Raw genomic sequence first — 14,042 nt, forward strand, 5'->3', positions numbered from 1 at the left:
AGAGAGAGAGAGCACGAGTGGGGAAGAGGCAGAGAGAGAGAGGGAGACACAGAATCCAAAGCAGGCTCCAGGCTTTGAGCTGTCAGCTCAGAGTGTGACCCGGGGCTCGAACCCACGAACCGTGAGATCATGAGCTCAGCCGAAGTCGACTACTTAACCGACTGAACCACCCAGGCGCCCCTGTGTGGGGTAATTCTGAGGGCCCTCAGGAGGTGGAGCCCTGGGTGCCCCCAGAGCACATCAACACACACCCTTGGTCCAATCTCATTACTCTCTCTGTACTTCCTAAGGCCTTCTCTCAAATAAGGTGCTTGCACTCAAATGTTTGCCTCATGGTGTGCTTGGGGAGCCCTACTGCATTCATAACCACCTCCTAGGTTTACACTGACCAGGGAAGGGCCATGGCTTAGGGCACTCCTGCCTTTCTGCCTCATTTTTTTTCCTCTCCTACCCAAGGCTCCCTGCCCCTCATCTCTCTTCCTTCTGCTGCTCAGCTCTCTGGTCCAGAGCCCATCTCTCTGCACATGGAGTCACATTCGCACCCAGCATGTTTGCTTGTTTATTTTGGTAACATAAGTATATTGTAGAGGCACACCTTAATTTACAGCTCAGTATGTACACATTCAATCATCATTTGCTCAAGCACACATGTCGATTTTCATTGTATCAAGCACAGGGCAGACCAGAGGAATAGGTCTTGTGTCTATCCTCAAAGCAGGGGAGTAGGAAGACAGAGACAGACATTTATGAAATAGGTACAGTATAGTATGCCAAGTGCTATTATAGACATTGGGGTGCAGAGTTGGAGTTAGGAATTTAGAATGCAATAGAAACAATGTAATGCTTGTTGGTTTCCGGGCAGATATAATAGGTTGAATAAAGACACCCCAAAGATGTCCAAATCCAGATCCCCAGAACCTGTGAATATATTACTTTACATGGTAAAAGAGACCTCATACATAATTAAATCACACAATTAGAGAAGGGGAGATTAACTTGGTTTATCCAAGTGGGCCCAACATAATCACAAGAGTCCTTGTAAGAGTAGAAATGTCAGACTCAGAGAGAGAAAGATTTAAAGCTTGTTACACTGCTGTCTTTTAAGACAGAGGAAGGGGCCGTGAGCCAAAGAATGAAGGCATCCTCGAGAATCTGGAAAAGGAACCATCCCTGCCAACAGCATGATGTTAGTCCAGTGGAACTGATTTTGGACTTCTGGCCCCCAGAATTATGAGTAAATTTGTATTGCTTTAAGCCACTAAATATATGGTAATTTGCTATAGCACTAATAGGAAACTATTAGTTTCCTAACTATAGGAAACTAACTAGTTTAACTATTAGTTAAACTATTAGTTTAACCTGCAGCAGGTTAACTGTCACCAGATAAAATAAAAACACCCAGCTAAATTTGAATTTCAGATAATGAATAGTTTTTTTTTTTTAAGGACTTTTCTTTGTTTAATGTTCACTCGTTTGGGAGAGAGAGAGAGAGAGAGAGAGAGAGAGAGAGAGAGAGAGAGAGAGAAAGTGGGGAAGGGGCAGAGAGAGAGGGAGACACAGAATCCCAAGCAGGCTCTAGGCTCTGAGCTGTCAGCACAGAGCCTAATGCAGGGCTTGAACTCATGAACTGCGAGATCATGACCTGAACCGAAGTCAGACACTTAAGCAACTGAGCCATCCAGGCGCCCCATGACTTTCTTTTTTAAAAATATTTTATTTATTTATTTATTTATTTATTTATTTATTTTTATTTATTATTATTTTTAATGTTTATTTATTTTTGAGACAGAGAGAGACAGAGCATGAATGGGGGAGGGTCAGAGAGAGAGGGAGACACAGAATCTGAAGCAGGCTCCAGGCTCTGAGCTGTCAGCACAGAGCCCGATGCGGGGCTCGAACTCACGGACCGTGAGATCATGACCTGAGCCGAAGTTGGACACTCAACCGACTGAGCCACCCAGGCACCCCAACAATGAATAGTTTTTTTCAATACAATTTTTAATATTTTTTTTGGTGTAAGTACGTCCCATGCAATATTTGGGATGTACTTTTACTGAAAAATTATTTGTTATTTATCTGAACTTCAAATTTAACAGTGTGTTTCATATTACTATTTGTTAAACCTGACCACCCCACCAGTAGCTGAATTGGGGGGTGGCCCCATTGAGGGTAGATCTGGGTGTGCAGGCCTTCTGGGACCCACCATCAGGTTCCCGACCCCTTGGAAAACTGAGCCCTCCTTATCCTCAACTACCTCCAGTGTCCTGGTCCTCTAAGCCCAGCCACAAGCCAGTCCTGAGGATGAAGCAAGGGAGGTCTGGATGCTAAGCAAGGCCCCCCAGAGCTGTGGCAAATTCTGGATCTTCCCGCAGCAGCCCTGGGGAGAAGACACTGCCTGCCATAGGAGGCCCATAGCGCTCCCAGCAGAGTGCTGGGACTAGACTGGTTTGTGACTTTCACAATCTGCTGGCCGAATGAATACATCATTGAGAAGCCAGCAAATCTGTGAGGAGAAATGGTCATAATCATCTTTGTGGTTTAAGAAATACAAATTTAAACAAGAAAACATTTTTGCCTATCAAATTAGCTAAAATTTGAAAGATAGTAAGGGCAGCTGACTTTATGGGTGCTTAGGTCATGCCGGGCACTTTGGGAGGGATTCCCTGATGTAGCACCCACAGCAACCTTTGCTGCTGGTTCTGTCATTCCCATTCCTGATAGGGACTGAGGCTTAGTGACGCTAAGCAGGTGGCGTAGCCATGAGGCGGGAGCAGGGCTGAGGCCCCACACCCTACCCTGCACCCTTCTCACACACCCTGGGGTAGAGGGGCTGGAGAAATGGCTGCAGCCTTTCGGTAAGGTAAGTCAACAATACCTAACAAAATTGAGATGCATACCCTCATCAACCCAGAGTTGCTCATCAATAGGGGCCTATTAAAATAAATTATGTCACATTCATGCAAATGAGGTGTATTGGGAAGGGTGAGTATGTGCGTGCATGCACACATGCATGTGTGTGTATGTAAAGAGAGGCCATGACGACATAGGAGCATCGTTGAGAAAATAGAAAGTTGTGGAACAGGATTCCATGTTATTTTGGTAAAGTGTCCACATATAAGTATCTATACTATTTTAGCTATACTTTCTACTTATATTTATATTATCTATACATTTATATCTCTATATCTAATCACAAAATCTGTAATGAACATGTATTATTTTTGAAGTCCAAACATTACCGTATTTGAGTCTCTCTGAACTTCTGCTCATTCTTCAGAGTCCTTGTCCCACCGCACAGCCCTGGTTCAGTTTGCCTCAGGGCCTGGAACGCTGCTGTCCCCAGGACCTAGAGTGCTGTCTGCCTTCCTCCCCCATGATACCCATTGAATTGTCCTTTTCCTTCAAGATTGGCTCACTATCCACCCACCACTGCTGTCTCTCCTCCCCGTGAGGTTCCCAAATTTGCAGGTTCTGGGCAATCTTGTCTCAAAAGCATCTAGATCACATCCACAGGCACAATTTTGCACTTTTGTAAAGCCCTCTGTGGTACCCTCGCTGTGTCTTGTGTAAGCATTAACAGACAGCAAATATCTTGAAAGCAGGTGTAGATCCACTCCTGTGGACTTCCCTTCAGCTTTCTAGCAAACCCCAGGGCAGGTGCTGGCCATTGCTGAACAGAGAGGCAGAAACATAGTCAAGAGCTACTTCTACTGTGCCCTTGCCAGATAGGATGCAAAAGAGCAGTAGAAAGGTTTCCCTGTAAACATTTATGGTTTGCATCCCCTGGTCTGTATTCCCTGAATCTATTAACCTATGAAGTTAAAAATAATTTTACAAAAGCAACACATTGTAGAAATATTGAAAAATACAGAAAAAAAAATTAAAAAATGAAAGTAAAACACTTTTAATTCTACCCCCTTATCTTCCCTTTTGATGAAACATATAAAGTAAAATAGGAATAGAAAAGATCCTCTTGCTGTCCCAGAGTTAAACCCTGTGCATTAATGACGGCACAAAGCAGGCTAGACTTTCGTTTCTATGCATACACTAAATGTAATATCTCTCCGTATTAATAGCTGTCTATCATCATCATCTTGGTAGAAACAGAAGCTTATATTCTCATATTCTCAATAGTTCGTGTGTCCAGAGCCCAAGGAGTTTCTACCATGCTCTCTCCTTTGTATCTGCTGTCAAAAAACTCCATGAAGTATGAAAAGATGCTGAGGGGGTGCCTGGGTGGCTCAGTCAGTTAAGCATCTGACTCTTGATTTTGGCTCAGGTCATGATCTTGCAGCTCGTGAGATCGAACCCTGTGTTGGGGTCTGCACTGACAGCGTTGAACCTAGTTGGGATCCTCGGTCTTCCACTCACTCTCTGCCCCTCCCCTGCTCTCACATCCGTGTTCTCTCTCTCTCTCTCTCTCTCTCTCTCTCTCTCTCTCTCTCAAAATAATAAACATTATTTTAAAGTTAAAAAAAAAAGAAAAGGAAAGATGCTCAACATCACTAGTCATTAGAAGAGTGCAAGTCAAAACCATGGGGTACCACTTCATTCTGATTAGGTTGGCTATTTAAAAAAAACGAGGAAGGGGCGCCTGGGTGGCTCAGCTGGTTAAGCATCTAACTTCAGCTCAGGTCATGATCTCACAGTTTGTGAGTTCGAGCCCTGCATCGGGCTCTGTGCTGACAGCCTGGAGCCTACTTTGGATTCTGTGTCTCCCTCTCTCTCTGCTCCTCCCCTGCTCATGCTCTGTCTCTCTCTCTCCTTCAAAAATGAATAAAAACATTAAAAAAAATAAAAACCCCCAAAAATAACAAGTGCTGGCGAGGATGTGGAGAAATTGAAACCCTGTACGTTGCGAGTGGGAATGTAAAACAGTGCAGTCACTGTGGAAAGGGGTATGATGATTCGTCAAAAGATTATACAGAATTACATGTGATCCAACAATTCCACTTTTGGGTACACACCCCAAAGAAGTGAAAGCAGGAACTCAAACAGATATTTGTGCACTCGTGTTCACAGCAGCATTATTCACAGTAATCAAGAGATGGAAGCAACCTAAGTGTCCATTGAAAGATGAATGGACAAACTGAATGTGGTATGCACATATGATGGAATATTCTGCAGCCTTAAAAAGGAAGGACGTTTTGAGACATGTTACACATGGATGTGCCTTGAAGGCATAATGCTAAGTGAATTAAGCCAGTCACAAAGGACAAATATTGTGTAATTCTTCTTATATGAGGTTCCTGGAGAGGTCAAATTCAGAAACAAAGTAGAATGGTGGTTCCAAGGACTGGGCTGGGGGCTTGGGGGAATAGGGAGTTAGTGTTTAAGGAGTACAGAATTTCAGTTGGGAAAGATGAAAAAGTCCTGGAGATGGATGGTAGTGATGTTTGCACAACAATGTAAGTACTTAATGCCACAGAACTGTGCACTTAAAAATAGTTAAAACAGTACATTTTCTGTTTTTTTAATTCAAATTTTAATTTTTTTAAAGTTTATTTATTTTGAGGAAGAGAGAGAAAAAGAGAGAGAGAGTGAGCGGGGGGGGAGGGGCAGAGAGAGAGGGAGAGACAGAATCCCAAGCAGGCTCCCTATTGGCAGCGCAGAGTCTGAGGCGGCGGGGCTCAATCTCACGAACCGCGAGATCATGAACCGCGAGATCATGACCTGAACCGAAATCAAGTCAGATGCTCAACTGACTGAGCTACCCAGGCGCCCCTAAGTTTTATGTTCTGTATATTTTACCACACACACACACACACACACACACACACACACAATGGCTTTGTGAAGGAGTCAAGGGTGGTGTTCTGTCCCACAAAGTGTGTTCTAGTAATAAAGCCTACTGTTTTTGAGTCTTCAGTGTGTGCCAGGCAGTAAACAATTGATATGCATTATTTTATTTCCTTCTTTCAACTACCCTAAGGTAGGTACTACATTGTGCAGAGCAGAAAAGTGAGGCATGAAGAAGTTTAGGTGATTTGCCCACAGTCTCCAGGAACAGTCAGGACTGGAACTTGGGGTGGTTGGCTTCAGAGCCCGATCTTTAGCCTCATGCTGTACCCTCTTTCTGGTAAAAGACAAATCCATTGGCCAAGTAGGCCACAACTCTTGGTAAGGGGCTAAAGGCAGGTTCTGAAACGGTGAGCACCAGCGGAGTCTTGCATTCACGGGACGTGGATAAATCCCGTGCATTTTGACCAGTTCTGCCTTCCTGAGCCCTTCAAAGGGAATTTTTAGGCAGAGATGACAGAGGTTCCCTGTACTTTTCACAGCACACTATATCACTACAGCTGCCGTCACTTCTCCCCTGTGGCCTCCCTCCCTTCTCTTAGAATCCACTGCCTTTTTGACATGAAAAATGTACTATAATGAGTCTACTGGCTAATTAATTAAAAGGGAAAAAAAAATCCCAATCTTCAAATATGAAATGATTAATTACATAAGCATTAACGCCTCTGCACCCTCAGAACGGCACGTCTTTAATTTAAAACTTTTCCAGCACATTATTTTCTGCCGACGTGCGTGTTTTCTGCCCGTACAAGGCCGGCTTCTCGTATACCCCAGTCCATTTCACAGCAAATGGCCCCAAATGGTGTTTATCCCGTTCATTAGGAGACTGTATCAATTAAGCAGGCCTGGCTGAGCTGCCTGTCCAGGCCTGCACCCCCTGGGCCCGAGTGCCTGTGTTCACACCCACAAGCCGGCTGGGACACCCCAGGCCCCTCCCCACTGTGGAGGGGCCACCTCACCGCTTAGGGGCCCTGATGCTTTTCACAAGATCAGGGCAGAGCTCTGAGATCAGGAAGTGTTGTTGTGTGATGCTTATACTTCATGGATTTTAAAAAGTGTATTGTCTAGCTCAGACACCTGACCCCAAGCTGCTGGCTTCCTGAATCTTTTAGTTTTTTTGTGTGTTTTGTTTTGTGTATTTTGAGAGAGGGAGAGAGAGAGAGAAAGAGCGTGAGTGGGGGAAGAGCAGAGAGAGGGAGAGAGAATCCCAAGCAGGCCCTGCACCACCAGTGCAGAGCCTGATACAGGGCTCAAACTCAAAAACCGTGAGATCACGACCTGAGCCAAAACCAAGAGTCAGATGCTTCACCGGCTGAGCCACCCAGGTGCCCCCAGTTTTTTCGTTTTTAACCAGAAGAACCTTACTCCGCTCTTCTTCCCCTGCTTCCCACCCCGTACTGCTTGAGAGGTCTTTGTTCACCTTACTCAGGCCCCCTCTGCTTGACCTTTGTCCCTTGCAGGAAGTGAGGTCAGGGCTTCAAGGCCTGCTCCACAGGAGCTGCTGGGGTCTTAGGCCTGGGTGGGCAGCAGGGAGGCCTGTGTACTGCCCCTTCCCTTGTACCTGTTGTCTGTGGGCCGAGACCACTTTTCAGGGGATTCGCCTAGGCCCAAGAGTGGCGCTCGAATCTGCTGGCACGAGCTGGTTGCTGACCAATCAGCACGTGAAACATTTCTCAGAGGAACAAGGTGCCACTTTACAAGCGGAAGTGTTGAAACGCACTGAATTACTGGACGGAGTGGTTGTCTACATCAGGGCGGCAATAGAAGAACTTGTCTATACGTCTGGCTGTAACAATCATAATCTGACGGGAGAAGCCTACAGAGGCAGAGCTCTACGTGGCTCCAAGGTGATGGAGGTATGGATGGATTAGTATGGCTCCAAGGCTCCATACTAATGGAGGACACATGCTGAGAATGACACTTCCACTTTCCAGAAGCATAAAATGGTATTTTTTTCCCATAGAAATTGTGAAAAAGAGAAGCTATTATGATTCAACATTTAGACAGGCATTAAAGCACTTTGGGTCTGAATTGAAATTATTACTAATTTTTTTTACTCCTGTGGCCTGAATTCATTAGCAGATGAGTGGGATTTCCTACTTTTGGGATTTGAACAGACAGGAAGGTTGTTCTAAGTGTCTCCTTTCTCTTTCCCACTTTTTTTTTTTAATGTTTATTTATTTTTGAGAGAGAGACAGAGAGATACAGAGTGTGAATCGGGGAGGGGCAGAAAGAGAGGGAGGCACAGAATCCGAAGCAGGACCGGGCTGTGAGCTGTCAGCACAGAACCCGACGCGGGGCTCGAACCCACGAACCTGGAGATCATGCCCTGAGCCGAAGTCAGACGCTTAGCCAACTGAGCCACGCAGGTGCCGCTCTTTCTCACTTTGATCCCCTTAAATCTGAGCTGTCCAATATCGCAGCCATCAGCTGTATGTTATCCAAAGAATATTAAAATAATGTAAAGTTACAAATTAAATTCATCAGCTCTGCCAGCCACATTTCAAGTGATCGACAGCCACACGTGGCTGGCACAGACCTACAATATTACCCTCACCACAGAATGTTCTATTGTACTGCTAATCTACCTTTATTTTCAAAGCTAACTGTGCATTTTGGGGTAGTAGTTATTAAACAGCATTTTTTGTAGCCTATATGTAATTTAATTAACAAGTCACTGAAACACTTAGTAGTTTTCCCCCCCTAAATCGCATCTTCCCAAGACCCCACCACACACAGTGACCCTACTGACTCAGTGCTCCAGCTACAAGGCTCCGTGAAGTTGTTTCTTATGTGGTCCTCCTTAGAAACGAAAAGTTCTCCATAATTTTCTAAATCATAGGTCTGCAAGCCCAGGAGAGGGGTATAAACGTCTGATGGCAACAGACCAGCATCCTCAGCCAACTGCCTGACTGTGTCAAGGCCATTGCTGCTGTCCCCTTGCCAGCTGCCTCAGGGACCACCTCAGATCCTAATTGGCCTGACTCCACCCATTCCCCTGACATCCTCTTATTGGCCGGACAGTGTCAATGTGGCAAAAACATGGCCTGAGGCCATAAGGACAAAACTGCCTTTGTGCCTATGAGGTGCTGCTAGATGGCAGTGGGCCTCCGGTGGTGGCCATCCACTCAGGTTACACATGGCTCTATCAGGGGAATTTAATGGAAAGTGATTTCTTCGCTACAGTATTTGCCATTGGTGTAAAAGTAGGTTTGGTCTTTTTTGCCTCGTTTTTAATTCTGAAGCATAGAACCCTTACGGAGAGTACTTATTCTTGCATCATTTAACTTAGAATCCTAACGTGCCGCTCGCCCCGACGCTTGCAGGATAAATGGCACTTTTACAACCCACCGGAAATTAAGCGCTGTTTGACTGGCAGCATTACAGCTCTCTTGGAAAAGCCTGTGGCCACCGCTCTCAGTTCTTGAATGTGATCAGCCCCCAGCCCTCCCAGAGCTTGCAGGAAGTCGGGCCCCTGGCCTGGTTAGTATCCCTGCCGAGAAACCTTGTCCTGGACACTAAACGTTATTGGCTGGACAGGTTTTCAGATCCAAAGGCAGGTACCTGTGTGGAGCCTCATCAGGCCCTCCTAGGGAGGGAATGATGTGGGGACCCGTGGCACTCCAGAGCCACTCCTAGACCTTCTCCAAGGCTGGCCCTGGGATTGCTGCCTGCCTTGTCCATTTCTGGGCCGGGGAGGCTTCCCTGTACCTGTTTGTGTCGTGGGTAGAGTCTGAAAGGCCCTCCTGTGGATGAAAACCCTCTGCAAATGAAGTCTCATCAGCCTATTGAAAAGCAGTAATACTCCATTGTTTCTGAAAGAATCCTTGCAATTAGAGGAGGCAGAGGAGAAATTATTCCAGAACTAAGTTATTAGATCCATTCCACGGAATATTTTTTAAAAACCAAACTCGTTTTCCCGAGAGAAGATTTAATGCAATCGCTCTCTCGTTTAAAACACCTGATGTCACCACTCTGCCTCTAGCAGCAGGCTGGCTCCCGAAAACAAGGGGATATTGCTGTGATGAGAACATGGCCGGGGGTGTGTGCCAGGCAGGACAACGCCAAGAAGCCAAAAACAACAAAAGGAAAAATGATGAAGTGAGATCCACCCAGATGGTAAACACAGCACCAGAGCTCAACAAACACACACACGGCCCTCCTATGGTGGGAGGAAGCGGGGTAGCAGCCGGGCAGGTCAGTCTAGAGATGAACAGAAACTGCGGGGGGTCCGGGAACAGTGGGCACTAACTGGGGTGATCACCACGGTAAGTCCGGGAGCCCCCGTTTGGTTGGATCTCTGCCCCAGCCAAGGCTGGGGGATGGGTGTATCAGAGAAAAGGGTTAACAGGATCTGGCAAAAGCCATCCTGTCTGTCCCCTTGCTGCTGCGAACTATCAGCAATGGTAATAGCAGCTACAGTTTCACGAGTGCTTACTATATTCTAGGCACTCAGTCCTCACAGAGTAGATACTGTCCCCATTTTATAGACAAAGTAAGTGACAGACAGTGAAGTTACGTGAAAAATCCTGTGGCAGGTACACAAACCACTAATGAAACCCTGGTGAGACTTAGCATCACAGAAATTTCAATTCACTGGGTTAACAGGGTCCTCGTGGCACACGACGGAGCAAGAAAGGTGCTTCTCATGATTTGGTAGCAGTTGTTACGAGCTTTTCAACCTATATACTGTGTTCAAATTCAGTAGTTACCTGTGTTATTCATATTAGTCATTTATTTTGATTAAGGAAAAGGAATTGGTTTAGAGAGACACTTAATGTAATCTATTCTTAAAATTGTGGAGATTTTTGTAATGCTCTCAATGTTTCTTTTTAGTGGGTGTGGGAGAGCTGGGGACAGGAAGGAAGGTGGGGTGTTAGAAGGCAAACATAGAAAAGATTCTTCACAAAAAAGAAAACACGTCTAGAAATGATTGCTCCATAAACAAAACATGAGTGCACACAGTAATTTCATGTTCTTGTTCCACCCACTCAGTTGTTCTTAATGACTCAAGAACAGAACTGCCTGGGCAGATTTACAGGCTCTGCGTTCCTGACATCTGTGCCGAAACAAGGCTACGGTTGTGTGTTCGCAGGGCGCTCACTTCTGCTCGGGGGAGAAAACACAAACACCTTGATTTGAATTTTACCTTTACCATGATTTACATGAATAGAGATGCAGTTGTTCTCCACTCTGGATCCATGGACTGTTAGAAGAATTGGTGCCAGGAAAGAGGACAGGATACCCTTGAGCTTGGGAGTTGAATGGGATGTGATGATCATGCCATCATGTGCTAAGAACCACGTCTTCTCCAGCTCTCCTCGCTGTTAGAAAGCCAGGCTTCCACCTAAGTCTCTAGCTGGAAATCTTTGGGTTGTTTGGGTCGGTGCTTTGGCAAATTCTTCTTCTAGGTCAGAGTCAGTGGAGGGCAGGGTTGTGGCTGGGGGTTATAGGCCCAGGGCAAGTGGTGCTTGACTTGGGCTTCCCGAGTTTCTTAGCTGTGATCTGGGGAATGTCATACTCTCTCCCCTTCTTTCAAAGGGGAGAACTGCCTTCCATTAGACACTTTTCCCAGATGTATAACTTCCTCCTCCCCTTCCCCCCCCCCCCGCCTCTACCCCCATGGCCTTGCTTCCCAGACTGTAATAGTGATAGTCAGAGCCTGACCATTTCTTGGAAGAAGACCTCCAGGCTAACCTCTCTGCGCCTCCACCCCAAGTCGGCCATCTAGAATCACCTGGCATCCTGTGCCCATGTACTAGTGAACACAGGCTGGTACCTTTGCTACTGGATAACATGATAATCCTATGATATATATCCTTCATTTCATCTCTGAGACATGAGTGGGGAAGTCACTTTCCCAAGGTAACTAAACTTGTCAGTGGAAAGAACTGGGATTCAGCCCTAGGCTGGTCTTATGTTCTGGCCAAATGTTCTAGCCAAGTACCTGTCACCCTCTTCTAGAAGGTGATCTGAAGTTAGACCTGTGACTCTGTTTCTGTGTAGCAGAAACTAGAGAGATGTCACATCTCTACCGTTTAAGAATCTAAGGCGGAAGGAGAGGCAAGTAAAATTATGGATTTGGCATTTGAAAATGATGTGAGTTTTTATTTTCATGCTGATGTTAAAAGGTTGGCTATTATTTTAGTGGGATACTCCTCTCTTTGGCCTTCGAGATTTCAAGATAGATTCCACATCTTTGGGGGCTGTTTTCATGCTGGGTTCTACCTGACAGTTCTGATCTGTTGTCCCACAGCCTTACCTAATATTTACCACTCTTGGGGAAAGGAGAAAGGAAGAGGGAAATGCTACAGGGAGATTGGGTGGCGTTTGAGGAAATGGAAAGATTTTTAGGTTACAATTTTAATTGAAACCAGCTAACTTCCTACAAGCACAAAATCCAATGGACTTAAAATTCTAATGCTTTATGTATCATGCTAAATTAATTTTTGGTTCATATCAGTGACTAGGTTCAGTTTTATAATTTTTGCTCAATAATATTTTCCATAGAGACGTCTATATATTTACATATTTTCTCTTAATTTTTTTTCACACCATCTTATTTAATTGTTGCAGTCACCCTGTTAAGTTGAAATTTTTATTCTGTGGCCGAGAAAGGTTGAGGAACTAGGATACATAAGTCCAGTGCAGAGCTGACACCTGGACATACTAACTTTTATTGGCTACGGAGCACCCATGTTTTGATATTGGTTAAAGTTACATAGGTTTTTCTAAAGACAGAAATTTCTACTACCTGAAAAGAAAATGATCCATCAACATTTACCTTCTTGAAACCCAGTTTTTTCATTTCTCTTTTCACTTGATCATCAGTTTCCATGGCCATCAGAATGCTCATGTAAATAACTGCCCAGGATGGTCACTCATTTCTCACAGCAATGTGTGGAGGTGATGTTTGTTCTTTTGTTAGTTCGTTCGTTCGTTCATTCATTCACTTCTCCAACAGCCCCGTGAAGAACCACTATAATTAACCCTAAGGGGCAGAAGGACCCTCAGGTGACCTTTCCTGTGGCTTAATACTTGGAGACTGTCACTCAGTAGGCTCCTCACATCTATGCAAGGGATGATAAAAGAATATTATAGGGGTGCCTGGGTGGCTCAATCGGTTAAGCATCTGACTCTGGCTCAGATCACGATCTCAAGGTTGGTGAGTTCGAGCCTTGCATCAGGCTCTGTGCTGACAGCTCAGAGCCTGGAGCCTGCCTCTGATTCTGTGTCTCCCTCTCTCCCTCTGCCCCTCCCCCACCTGCACTCTGTGTCTCTCTCTCTCTCTCAAAAGTAAATAAAAACATTAAGTTTAAGGAAAAAAAGAATATTCTAAATTAATTGGTGGTTTGGGGTATAAGTACACAGAAACATATGAAAATTCTAATTTTTATGCCTTTTGGGGACTTTGTATTATTTGTCTGTGTGTATATGGACTTACAAAAAGGTTACTAAGGCTCGTTGTAAAATATTGCAACGCTGCAGGCATACAGGACACAGAGTGAGAATCTCCAGGAGTTAGGAATCACCCTCTGACCCCCACTGGAGAAGACCCCTTCTTTCATTCTCTGTACAAGACATTATGTGATATATGCTAAATTTGAATAGATGATGTTAATGTAAAGTTGCATGAATCTTATTTTGGATTTCCACTTTTTTTCTATGCATAATTAAGTATATTTAAAATGATTTAAAATAAATTATGAGTCATACCTCAGCCTTTCTTAACGAGAGAGATGAAATGTGATGTGTCAAAAATGAGTTAAATCCATAATCTCTGCGGATGTGCTTTTGACTTGCACATAACGAGAAGCAGGCAGACGAAAGTGAGGTGGCTTCACACACCATATTGACATTCAACAACGAGAAGGTCAGAGCAGGGAGTTGATGTCAATATGTTCATCCTCTATTGCAATAAAGCTGTCCCAGCAACTGCAACCCCAACTGCCTTTTCCCCTCCTACGGGTGAGAAATGTGCCATGCAGACCCTTACTTCCTCCTGTGAAATTACAATGCTTTAACACAGGTTTCATTGTTTTCCGATAATATCGATATAATCTAGATTTCAGGTTTCAAAGACAAACTTAAACTCACACACCCCATAGGGCTTTGTTTGACAAAAAGACTACGAGATGGCAGCTGAGATGGCTATTCTGCCACATGAAAATTACCAAATAATTGCACGGCAGGTGTCATCGTTCTGAAAATCATAAAATGTGTGTAGCTCTCTCTTGTTTTCC

Source organism: Prionailurus bengalensis, chromosome A3 (genome assembly GCF_016509475.1).
Source record: "Prionailurus bengalensis isolate Pbe53 chromosome A3, Fcat_Pben_1.1_paternal_pri, whole genome shotgun sequence".
Taxonomy (NCBI): Eukaryota; Metazoa; Chordata; class Mammalia; order Carnivora; family Felidae; genus Prionailurus; species Prionailurus bengalensis.